Here is an 11,782-nt window from a genome sequence, read left to right on the forward strand (position 1 = left end):
AGGTGTTCTGAAGGAGGCAACTCAAACATTTTCTCCCTGCTTCCCTTGGCAAGGTCTGACTGAGAAAACAAAATTCCCCAAACTGAAAATTTTCTGCTGAAACACCCATACTAGTCTGTTTGGGGACTTTGATTTGAATGTATTATTATTATTCTCTTCTCATTTATCTCAGTTCAGTGTTTGTCCTCCAGATGTGTTTACAGGTATTGAGTTGTGGGGGAGAGAGGCTAATTCATAATGTCTCTACCCCCCTTTCATAGTTTCTTCCAACTTGCTAGGAAGCTCCTTTGCTACGATGTGACTCAAGCAGTGTCCATTGTCTCTGTGCTATCTCGGAGAAGCCTGCATTGTACACCGTTCCTAGGATAGTCCTCGGGAGTGTGGATCCCTTCAATGGGCCAGCAGCGAGTCTGGTGCCTCCCTTGTCACACCTGAAAGGCTGGTGGGGGGCATTTCCCAACCTCATAACATATCTCAGTAACACACACAGAGTAAAACTTCATAACTTCCCAACCAATACGAGCACACACAATCCAACATGATATTAATGTTCAACAGATCAAGACTTTTGAAATGACACCTCACCAGGCAGACTTTGTACAAACCATCTCATCATTATATGAGAATGGTGAATATGGGGCTTGCAGGTGCTGCTTTGAGCACAGCGTGCCACACCTGGGCTTACACTGCAATGGAGACGTACCCTTAGAGTCCATCTCTCCTGGGAAAAAGATGGCAGCAGGGCTGGCCTGGGTCATCTGACTTGGGCTCATGGAGCTAAAGCTGAGGGGCTAAAAACTGTGGTGCAGATATTTGTGTTCACACTGAAGCCTGGGTTCAGAAACCCTCACCCCTCATGGGGCCTCAGAGGTTGGGCTCAAGCCCATATGTCTGCACTGTAATTTTATAGTCTTGCAGCCCAAGCCCCATTACCCTGAGTCAGCTGAACTGGGCTTTGGGACAGGTGCCCTGGGCCTGTTAATCACAGTGTAGACATAATGTTAGGATATGACTTCAGTGGAATGAAACACCCATGGCTGGCCCATGTCATATTAACCAAGGTCATGTGGCTTCAGCTGTAAAGTTGCAGTGTCCGTGTCTGGGCTCGGGCTCAGTCCCCTGCTCTAGGAGCCCAGAAGGGTGGAAGGGAGTTTAGCGAGTGGAAATGGTGAAACCACATTGAGGGAACTGGACCACTGACCTATCAGCTCTTAACACCCAAACTTTCAGTAACTCTATTGTCAGTGCCTGTGAGTGTAATTTAAACCATAAGAACAGCCACACTGGGCCAGACCAATAGCCCATCTAGCTCTGAATTTTGTCTTCTGACAGTAGCCAATGCCAGGTGCCCCAAAAGCAGCACTGGGAGTTGAACCCAGGATCTCCTGTTTACAAAACTGAGGTTTTAACCAGCTAAGCCATGGCACCTGCTGTGATTTAAAGCCTCATGTCTGCCCACACCTGACTCTCTGCCAATCCCCACTGGGCCCTGACAAGCTTTGCTCGTGTTTGGATTCTGTAAAGCAGAGGAGCAGGGGAAGGTTTACTCCCGCAGTGCGTGAGTGATTCTTTGCCCAGGTCTACGCTACAAAATGAGGTCGGTGTAATAACATTACTTAGGGGTTTAAAAAAATTACATCCCCCTCAAGCAATGCAGTTATATCAACCCAGCCCCAGTGCAGACAGCGGCTCAGCTGTCAGAACTTTCTGGAGCTATGAAAGGGGAGGGGCCCAGCCTCTGTAGCAGGAATGCAGGTCAGGCCAGTTCATGGCAGGCATTGTGGGATACTGGTGGAGGCCAGTTATGGTGATATAATGACCAGCAGCATTTACAATGACAATTTGTCGCTTTAAGTTTGCTGCAAAAAGCTCTAGGCCTCTTGTCAAGGTGGTTTTTTTTTGTCACCAAAACAGGGCAGTTTTGTCGCCAGACATGGTATTGCAGTGTGTGCACCAGCCACAAGCTGCTGACCGAGGGAGCGTTGTGTGTTTTTCACATACCTGAGCAATATAATGATGCTGAAATAACTTTGTAGTGCAGACCTGGCCAAAGATTCACTCACACACACACAGAGCTTGCAAGGAAAACGTCACCTGCTCCTCTGCTTTGCAGAATCCAAACACAAGCAAAGCTTTTCAGGCCCCAGTGGGGATGGCAGGGAGTCAGGTGTGGGCAGACACTGTATTTTAGCCACCCACAGGCACCAGGGCTTAGCTGTCTAAAGCACCTGCTTTGTAAACAGGAGATCCTGGGTTCAACGCCTCGTGGTGCCTTGTTGAGTAACTGTTGGGGCACCTGGTATTGGCTACTGTGGGGGGACAAAACACAGAGCTAGATGGGCCTTTGGTTCAGCCCAGTGTGGCTGTTTAAATTATACTCACAAGGCACTGTTAACAGAATTACTGAAACTTTGAGAGTTAAGAGCTGATAGGTCAGTGGCCCAGCCTGTCACAGATGACCCCCCCTCCCTCTGGGACAGGGGCAAGTCTGAGCTCTCACACCAAATGGCTCATTGTGGCTGCCAGAACCTGTGGGCAGCTCATCTAGTTTGCACTGGGGGTTGAGTTCTGCTTTGTGCACTGTGTGCGTGAATGAAAATCCTAGACTGCCCTTTGAAATAACAAAAACAGCAGGATGCATTATTGTCCCTGCCCCAAAGCAGACAGACCAATGGAGAAATGCCGTTGAGTCCAGGGTAATACTCCACTGCCGTTCTACCTTGTTTGCTTGCTAAACTCCCTCCCAACCTTGAGGGCTCCCAGAGCCCGATATTGAGCTTGAGCCGAGATGTCTACACTGCAAATTTACCACCCCACGGCCCTAGCCTGGGAGCCTGCACTGGCACAGGGCAGCCGTGGGTGTTTCATTGCAGTGTGGACATAGCCTAGCATTATGTCTACACTGCCATTAACACACCCAAGTCACTATTCTCAAACCCTGGGTCAGTTGATTCAGGCTTGTGGGGCTTGTGCTGCAGGGTTATAAAATTACAGTGTAGACACTTGGGCTTCAGCCCAGCCTCCGAGACCCCACGAGGGGTGAGGGTCTCTGAGCCTGGGCTCCAGTTTGAGCCCCAGGAGCCCAAATCAGATCATCCAGGCCAGCCGGGCCAGCAGGATTTTATCACAGTCTAGATGCCCTCTCAGGGTATGTCTACACTGCAATGTAAGCCCAGGGTTAGCAGAAGTCATGTCAGCAGCCCCAACACATAAACATAAACCACGAGGGAAAGTCCCACCCCCAGATAAGCTGGGCAGTGTCCTTCTCCCTATGGTTCATAAGTCCAGCAAACAAAAGTCCTTTAACATGAGCCATCCCCTACCCTGCACCCCACTCACAGCTGTTGTCCTTAGTCAGTGCAAGCCCAGAGATGCCTCTGTAGAGTTCACCTGCCATCCTGGGTGGAAAAGGGGGAAATAAGAAGGCACACCCCCCTGCCCACAGCCAGCCCATCTCCAGCCAGCCCCGCACCCCTGCCCTGTCTCCAGCCAACCCCTGTCGCACCCCACTGCCTGAAGCCAGCCAGCCCCACACACCCCTGTCTCCAGCTAGCCCCACACCCATTGCCCTGCCTGGAGCCAGACTCTACCTCCATTCAGCCCCTGCCCTGCCTCCAGCCAGCCCCATGTCCCCTGGTGCCCTGCAGTTCTCGGGGCAGTAACCCTGCACACCTGCTTCAATGAGGGGGGCAGGGAGCAGCTGGGACCCACACATGTGCACACCCTAGGGTGACCAGACAGCAAGTGTGAAAAATCGGGACGGGGGTGGGGGTTATTAGGATCCTATATAAGAAAAGGACCCAAAAATTGGGACTGTCCCTATAAAATCAGGACATCTGGTCACCCTAGTACACCCCCAGGGAGTGGCAGGGACCCACAAATGTGAAATGGAGCTCGTTTCTAGTTCAGGCCCATCTTTTTAAAAAAGAACTTTAGGTAGGGTTAACATACGTCCATATTTTCGCAGACATGTCAGGCTTTTTGGTTCTTAAATCGCCATCTGGATGTACGGTAACCCTATTGGTACAAAAAATACATACTGTGGCACATCCCTTAAATCAGAACTTTTTATAGGGAACCGGTTGCTAAGAAATGAAAGACTTTTTTTTACTTTTTTTTTTTTTAGTCATCCCTGCCGGGACCCCACCAAAAATGTTTGAATTGGGCCCCGCACTTCCTAAAGCTGGCCCTGCCAGCAGCCATGGGTGGCGGGGAGCCCCCACAGCCCCACCCCACTGCGTATGGACCCTGCAGCTCCCAGCTCCTACGAGTGGACCCCAGAGATCCCAGCCGCTGTGGATGGACCCAGGATTTCCCAACAGGCATTGATGGCGTGAGGACACTGCAGCCCCATGTCATTGCTAATAGATCCTGCAGCGCCAAAGACCCTGGAGCCACAGGCAGCCCTCAGCCGCCACAGGCAAGAGAGGGAGCCCCCAGCTCTCAGACACTGCAGGCAGAGCCGGGAGCTCCCAGTCACCAGGGGGTGGTGAGGAGAAGCCGCAGCCCCCGGCCATTGCAGATGGCCTGGTAGCTCCCAGCCACCGCAGGTGGATGCCAGAGCCCCCAGCTGCCATCGGGACCCCACGGCCCCTGGCCGCCATGGGCAGCGAGGGGACCCCATGGCCCACGGCTGCCACGGGCAGCGAGGGGACCCCATGGACCCCGGGTGCCATGGGCAGCGAGGGGACCCCACAGCCCCCGGCTGCCACAGGCAGGAACCGTCACCCAGTGACCGGCAGAAAACAGCAGCGCGCGAAGGCATCAAGCAAACTCTCAGCTTCTGCTGCCGACACTCCTTCAACTGGCTCTCGGTTTGCCCTGTTCACTCTGCGTCGCTGCCGCTCCACGGCATTGTCCTTCACCCTGCTGCTGAGAGCTCCTGTGTCGCCACTTCCCCTGCTGCCACCTGCCTGTCTCCTGCAGCCTCCGCGCGGCCACGTAGTGGGGGAACCTCGCTACAAGTGCAGCCTGGGCAGCCTCTGTCATTGCAACACCATGGGCAGGGCGTGAACCACCAGCTGGGGGAGACTAACGCCCTGCCCCGCCCCTTCCACCTGAGGCCCCGCCCCTTCTGCAAACACCCCTGTGCCCGGCGTACACCAGCCCTTAGATCCCTCTTGGTATTTCAATGCAGGCACTGACCTGTGAGAGGAAAACATCAGCTCACAAACACAGAGACTGAATTCCCCACATTTAATCTCGCTGCACTTTCCAGAAAGTCACAACATTCATTTAGTTCTTGCTAGGACAGAGAAAAAAATAAGTGACACTAAGTTTTTGGCTCACTTAAATAAAATTAAGTATTTAATTAACATAGTAAAAATATGTCCTGATTCCGCTAAATAACACCATAACATGAAATAAGAAGAGACAAATCTTGTCAGTGACGACTAATTTCGCAAATGACCTTCCCATTATTAATTTCCACACTGCCCCCGTTGGAGGTCTGGGCACCTCCAGTGTCACTGCTTTGCATTCACCTTCCCCTTAGAATCGTTCTCGGACATTCCCAAATTTGGAAAATTGTGCAGTTCACAATGTGAATAGTGACCCCGGCTCCTTCCTGCACCTGCTCTACATTGCTCCACAGCAGCTTCTCCCCCTGCAGAGTCACCCCAGCACTGTAGTGCAGCCGCCCAGGGTTTTGCAAAAAATAATAATACAGAGTTAGGAGGAAAGTAAACATTTGTGAGTTGTGGAAATAGCAAAAGGCAACAGTTGTGGTGTTACAAGAAGGCAGTTTTTGGTTTAATAATAAAACCCAGTTATATAAATGTAACTGTATGTGCAGCTCTGTGCACTCACGTTGGATGGAAGCTTAGTAATTAAATTATACAAGAGGGTCAGGTAAAGTGGCTGCTACCACCACTGTGTTTTGTCCCGAGAAGCCTTTACAGCCATTCTGAGGGGAAATGGGCCCTTTGCCCACAGAGATGGTCCATAGGGGACGGCTGCAGGCAGCAGGCGGAGAGATAATCTCATCAAAATAATTTGACTCCTGGGTAATGTAAGCAATATCACTAAAGGAATGTCCGGGGTTTCTACTGGCACTTAACTTGCCTGCCCCCGGCTGTCTCTGGTTGTACAAGATGGATGTGTAATCGGGGTACAGTTGTGTAAAAAAAAATTATTGCAGTGCAAGGGCTGTTAGACAAAACAAACTGTTGTGTGTAATTGGGTAAGGATTTAAAAACCTAAACTGAGACTGATGGTGGGTAATATAATGTTATGAAGGTTAAACTATGGAAGGAATGTGCGTTTTCCCAGGACGTGTGCAGTGTATATTGGAGAAGGGGTAAAAGAAATGCAAACAAAACATGGTACTTAATTAAACCCCCATTAGGGCTCCAAAGGAAGCCACAATAGGCTGTGGTTTCTTTTTCAGATCTGTGTGTTTTGAAGCAGAAGATGAAAGTGGAAAGTAATCAGAACTCGGGTGGAAGTTGATTGTGTCCCTTTTAAGACAGTCTCTGAGCTGCTGATGGCTTTGGATCCAAAAGCAAGCCTGAAAGCCGGGGTGACTGCAAATGACCTAGCTGATGGGGGAAGGAGAGAACTGCCCATCAGTGGCAGCACAAAGGAGCTGCAAATAATAAATACATCTGGTCAGCAACCAAGCTACTGGAAGACTCAGATTGTGGCCCTCCAGGAAAGGGAGGTGAAAAAACAAGTCAAGCCTGAAAATAAGGGGGACAGGTTAACCCTAAGGAGTGTGTGTGTGTATGTACAGTGCTAAAGCTAAATCTAAAGCTGTCTCTCAGCTATTACCTGAGGATAAACTTAAAGCTTGGTGCAGCAGAGAAACTATTGAAAACTGGGTCTGTTGTGCAAGAGGGGAAACTGAGGCACACCACCTCATGAATTTCATAAATGACCAGTGAGTGGGGTAATTCACTATCTAACTATAGAACAAAATAAGGACAGCCTGGAGGTAATTCTTCTGTTTTTCCTGCAATTAGCAAGGAAATTTGTAAAAGGAAGTGGTATTATTATTATTAAGCACTAATCTGTCCCCACTGGGGTGTGTGTGGAAATTGTTTCTTTTGTTTTCAGACACTCTACAAGCAAGCTGGTGCCAGCAAAAGACTAACCCAGAATACCATGAATCTATGTTTTGTGTTGTTTGTCTGTGGTGTTTGTCTTGTTGTTAGCATTGTTGTGTTTCAATGAACAGAAAACCTCATGACATGGATGGGGATGGCTTCAAAAGGCTGACCTGGGGGAAGATGTGTATGGAAATTCAAAATGCTCGACTAGGAGGCCAGCACCTGTGTAATAGCTACCGTGGTATCTGGAAGTGAATCGGCAGCTGAGGTGGGCCCCACAAGCCCTATGGGAATAATGAGAAGGGGATTTGCTCGCTAGGAATCAATGGAGGGGTGTGTAAAATGGTGTAAATCCAGAGAAGATGTTTGAATGTGCCCCTCCCTGATGGCCGTGGAGGAGCACACCCAATGGCCCATGGCAAGGGGTGGACAATTGCGTGTACTGTGTATGAGGTGTTTTGCTGAAATGTACATATTACTGGGGCACAATTACACCAGCCCCTAACCAAATTCCACACTACACACTGCTCTCTGGGCTTTGGCACACAGATAGATCTGTGAATCTTACTGCTGTGAATAATCGAACCAGCGCATACAGCTGATTCCACACCATGTGGTTAAGTTGGTTTTGACAATAACCCATTTCTCTGTGGACATTCAATGGACTTATGCTATGGACAAAAGCATGAAAACCTGCAGCGGCAGCGTATTGCAACTGCCAGCAACTGGACATGTTAAGGGCTTGACCCCGTCGAAGGAGGAGAGGAGGTGTTTCGGTGGTGGCCAGGATGTTGGACCATGCGGCTAGTGCTCAGGTCTCTCGGTGTTGCTGTGGATTGTTACAGCGGCTGGTGTATTGCTAAGTATACTTGTGTTACGCTGCCTATGGAAATAACCTAGAAGTAATGGAGTAAGCCCCTCCCCCCTGTACTAGACAACCTGGACCCAACCTTCCCAGGCCCACTATAGTGGGAAGTCTGGAACACTAATTGGAACAGGTGTGGCAGCCCCGTACGAGAGAAGGTGCAGGGCACTGCACTACGCACGGGGACAAATGGAATATCAACACCTTCCACCTTGAGGCCTGGCCCTATCAGGAAATGTGTCACCATATGTCCTATGTTTTGCTAAGGGATAGAATGGGAACAGGGACACAGGCAAGGCTCTGTGGCGTCAGGGCTGGGATGGGGACACTGAGGAAGGAAACTGGAATCGTTGCTTGCTGGAAATTCAACCCAATAAACATCTAATTGTTTGCACCTTCTGACTCTGGGTATTGCTGCTCTGTGTGTACGCAAGACAGACCCAGTAATTCGAGGGTGAAGGGATAAACCCTCTAACACTAACTTACATCTAACACCCATTTGAACCCCTTCTTTTCACACCATTGCTCATTCTCAGGGGCTGCTTTGTCTCCAGACAGATCCATTCTCTTTCAGAACAGCCTTCCTCTTTCCCTCTGTTTCACTCACTGAGGTGTCAGAGTAAACACCCCCCTTCCTAGTCTCAGACAAGCACTAGTATTAACTGTTTGCTACTGATGGGTTTAGAAAGCATTTGTCAAGATGCCATTTCTGGGGGATTTTTCCCAAGATCCAGTATTTTGTGTTCAAACATCTCCCAGCTTCCTTGGTGAAAATAAGGCCAAGGTTTCCTTGCAATGTAGAGGGAGTTTTTCACCCCAGATGGGACTTGAACCCACAATCTCTGACTTAGAAAGCCATTGCCTTGTCCATTAGGCCACTGGGGCCCTGTGAAAGAAGGGAAATTCCATCTCCTAAATGCATATTTCTCATATTAACTTGGAAGCCAAATACCCTCTTTCTGCACCTTACAGAAATGTCTGCATCCCCTGGCAGCGAGGCTACTGGGCAGGTCACTTACAGAGCTGAGCACCACCTTTCTGCCAGCCATCTTTAGAGAAGAAGGCTCTTTCCCCTGACAGCCACACAGCGCTGCCTGGCATCCCGAGAGCCTCCCTCGTGTTCTCCCACAGCAGTCGCCTGCCGGTGTGGGTGGGAAAAGGGGACCAGGAAGCACTGCAGCCTCATTCCTGGACAGGAGGCCCTCGCCACGCCCAGGCCTGCCTCTTGCCTTCAGCCCAGGCAGCCAGAGGTGCTGGGGAGCTCCCTGGCAGGCCGCCGCCTCAGCCAGGAAATAAGAAAAAGGGGATGAATGAAGAAGTCAGGAAATAACAAGGAAATGAAGAGGTTTGTGGAACGGGTTTCTGCCCGATTTACCATCTTCTCAGCTACCGCTCAAAGTTAAAGACCTAAAGTCGACCTATCGGCATAAATACAGATGGTTGGATGGGAATTAAAAGGAGCTGCTGTCACAAGTGTTAGGTGCCTGCAAGCAGCATGCAGACCGTTTAAAACCGCTGCAATTAGAGGCTCAGATGAAACTTTTGACCTAAATCAGAAACGACAATAGGAGGACCAGCAGAACGCCACTCTAGGTAAACGTCAGAGTAATGGAGGCTGTTAGAGGCAAAAAGTCATTCCTCAATAGTTGGAAATCAGATCCTAGTGAGGATAATAGGAAGGTGCACAAACTCTGGCCTGTTAAGTGTCAAAGTGTAACAAGTCAGGCCAAGAAAGAATCTGAGAAGCAACATGCTAAAGACACAAAAGCTAAGCATAAATCCGGTCAGTGCAACTCCTGGCCTGTCCCTGCAGAAAGGTGAACCGCCTCTGTGGCTGGAGTGAGCTCCTCTAAGCCGACCTCACTACAGACCTGCGCCAGGTAGTGCTCATTGTAAAAATGTTTCCTCTGAAGGTTGGGAAAACAGGACCAGCGGTGCTCAGGCCGGCTGACACAATTAAAATCCCCCCCAACACCAAACATCATGCAGTGCAGAGGAAGGGAGCCTTTGATCTTCCCTCTCATGCCTTAACTGGGGACCATACACACTAATATAGCAGCAACCAGTGCCACAGAGCACAAAGCCACCAGTAATGCCCTCCCTGGTCTAAGCTCCACCACCTTCTGTACTCGCACCATGAATGTGAAGAACAAAACTCCAGCCCCATCATTCTTCCCTGTCCAGGAGGCCTTTCCTCCAATCACCCTCTGCCTATTGAGCTACCCTAGAGTTGTTAATGGGCATTTCCTGAACACCCACCATGGCCAAGTCCAGCTGCTCCAAGGCACTGAACATCAAGCACCTCCTCCTGGGCCCCCAAATCCCTGCCACCTTCCACAGGGCCACTTTCACAGATGCCCCTTCCCTGGTAGTGCCCTTGCTCAACTGCGCAGAGGAGTTTTCATCCTCAATGCCTGCCTGCCACTGCCCAGCAGCCCTCTGGCACCATTCCTGAGGGCCACCACGTTCGGAAAGACAGCTCTCATCTCTCAGGGCCCCATGAGAATACAGTATTGCAACTTTTTTAATGGAAAGGGCCCCCAAAATTGCTTTGCCCTAGGCCAGCCCTGCTCACCTTGGGTACAGGCACCGCTGTGCTTCCAGAGAACAAGCTGCCAAAGGCTGGGGTTAAACCAGGGACCTTTAGATCTTCAGTCTAACACTCTCCCAACTGAGCTACTTTGGCAGCTGCTTAAAAGTATTTTGGCCCGTTGCTTCTCTGCTCGGGATGTTTTTGCAGCAGTTGAAAAGCAGGTAGGAAAGCAGGGCCAGCCCCCGAGTGGGGCCTCTGACCGTTCCCACTCAAGGGGCTCCTTTTGGCATTGGGGCAGGAGATATTTCACACAAGAGGCTCCTACGCTGCCTCATCGCCCAAGACCCCTCCTCCCGCTCACTGCTCTCCATCCCCTCCCCACCCTCACTCGCCCTTATGGTCATTAGAAAGTGGCAAGGCAGAGCCCTCCCATTTTTAAAAGTCCTGGGGTGTCGTTCCCCCCTGTTCCGGCACCCCTGGGGCCCTGCACTTCACACAGCTCTCCCTGATTTCAGCTGTTAGTGAGGGAGCCTCCCTGCTAGCGCAGACTGGGCAGATTCTTGCATGAGAGACACTGTCCCAAAGCACAACTAATGCTTAGAGCTGGTTATCAGTGATTTCAGATCTGTTGGGCTGCAGCAAGACTCTCCATTGAGTCTTAACCAGCTCTGTTATTACACAGGGAAGAACAAAAGGGTGAAATGGGGCCTGGAAGCCTTAAGAAGAATCCACCCCACCAAGTACCAACACTTGTTACTATCTGCTCTCAGCTCAGTTTTGGGGTCACTCCTTGCCTTTATCAGCCTAGCAGGTCTCAAAGAATGATAACTAGCAGTTGCTCCAGTGGTGCAATCGGTTAGCGCACAGTACTTCTAGAGCAGTGTTGAGAGGAGCAATGCTGCGGTTGTGAGTTCAAGCCTCACCTGGAGCACTGGTTTTCATTAACCACATGGTGTCACCCCCTCATTTGCCCCTGTGGAATGTAGAATTCCAGCCCTGGGACACTGAGGAGGGGAGGAGTCAATAATGCCCCCTTCACATATTACCTCCTCTCCAGAGCACAGGTCAGAATCTACAATCCTTTCTTCCCCGCCAGCCCCTGTGCCAGGATCCCTCAGGCAGAGCCTGGAGTCCTGCCCCTGGCGTCTGTACTATTGACAAAGACTAAGTGACAGGGACAAAACACTCAAATCCCGCCTGGTGCGGGGAGCCAGGTTTGCTCTTCAAATTCTGTCATTCGTACATTTCCAGGCCTGGGAATGTCCCACAACAGCATTGAATGGGAAGCTGCCTGCAGAACAGTTACACTGCACAGAGCTCCTGTGGAGGAGGGGT

General features: G+C 50.5%; 2 non-coding genes across 2 annotated transcripts; one reads left to right on the forward strand and one right to left on the reverse strand.

The window, feature by feature from the left end:
* Positions 1–8,726: 8,726 nt before the first annotated feature.
* TRNAR-UCU lies at positions 8,727–8,799 on the reverse strand. The gene has a single exon. It is a non-coding gene; the product is annotated as a tRNA-Arg (tRNA).
* Positions 8,800–11,284: 2,485 nt separating this feature from the next.
* TRNAR-UCU lies at positions 11,285–11,378 on the forward strand. Its single transcript has 2 exons — positions 11,285–11,322; positions 11,343–11,378. It is a non-coding gene; the product is annotated as a tRNA-Arg (tRNA).
* Positions 11,379–11,782: the final 404 nt, after the last annotated feature.

The sequence above is a fragment of the Mauremys reevesii genome, linkage group 12, assembly GCF_016161935.1.
Source record: "Mauremys reevesii isolate NIE-2019 linkage group 12, ASM1616193v1, whole genome shotgun sequence".
Lineage (NCBI taxonomy): Eukaryota > Metazoa > Chordata > Testudines > Geoemydidae > Mauremys > Mauremys reevesii.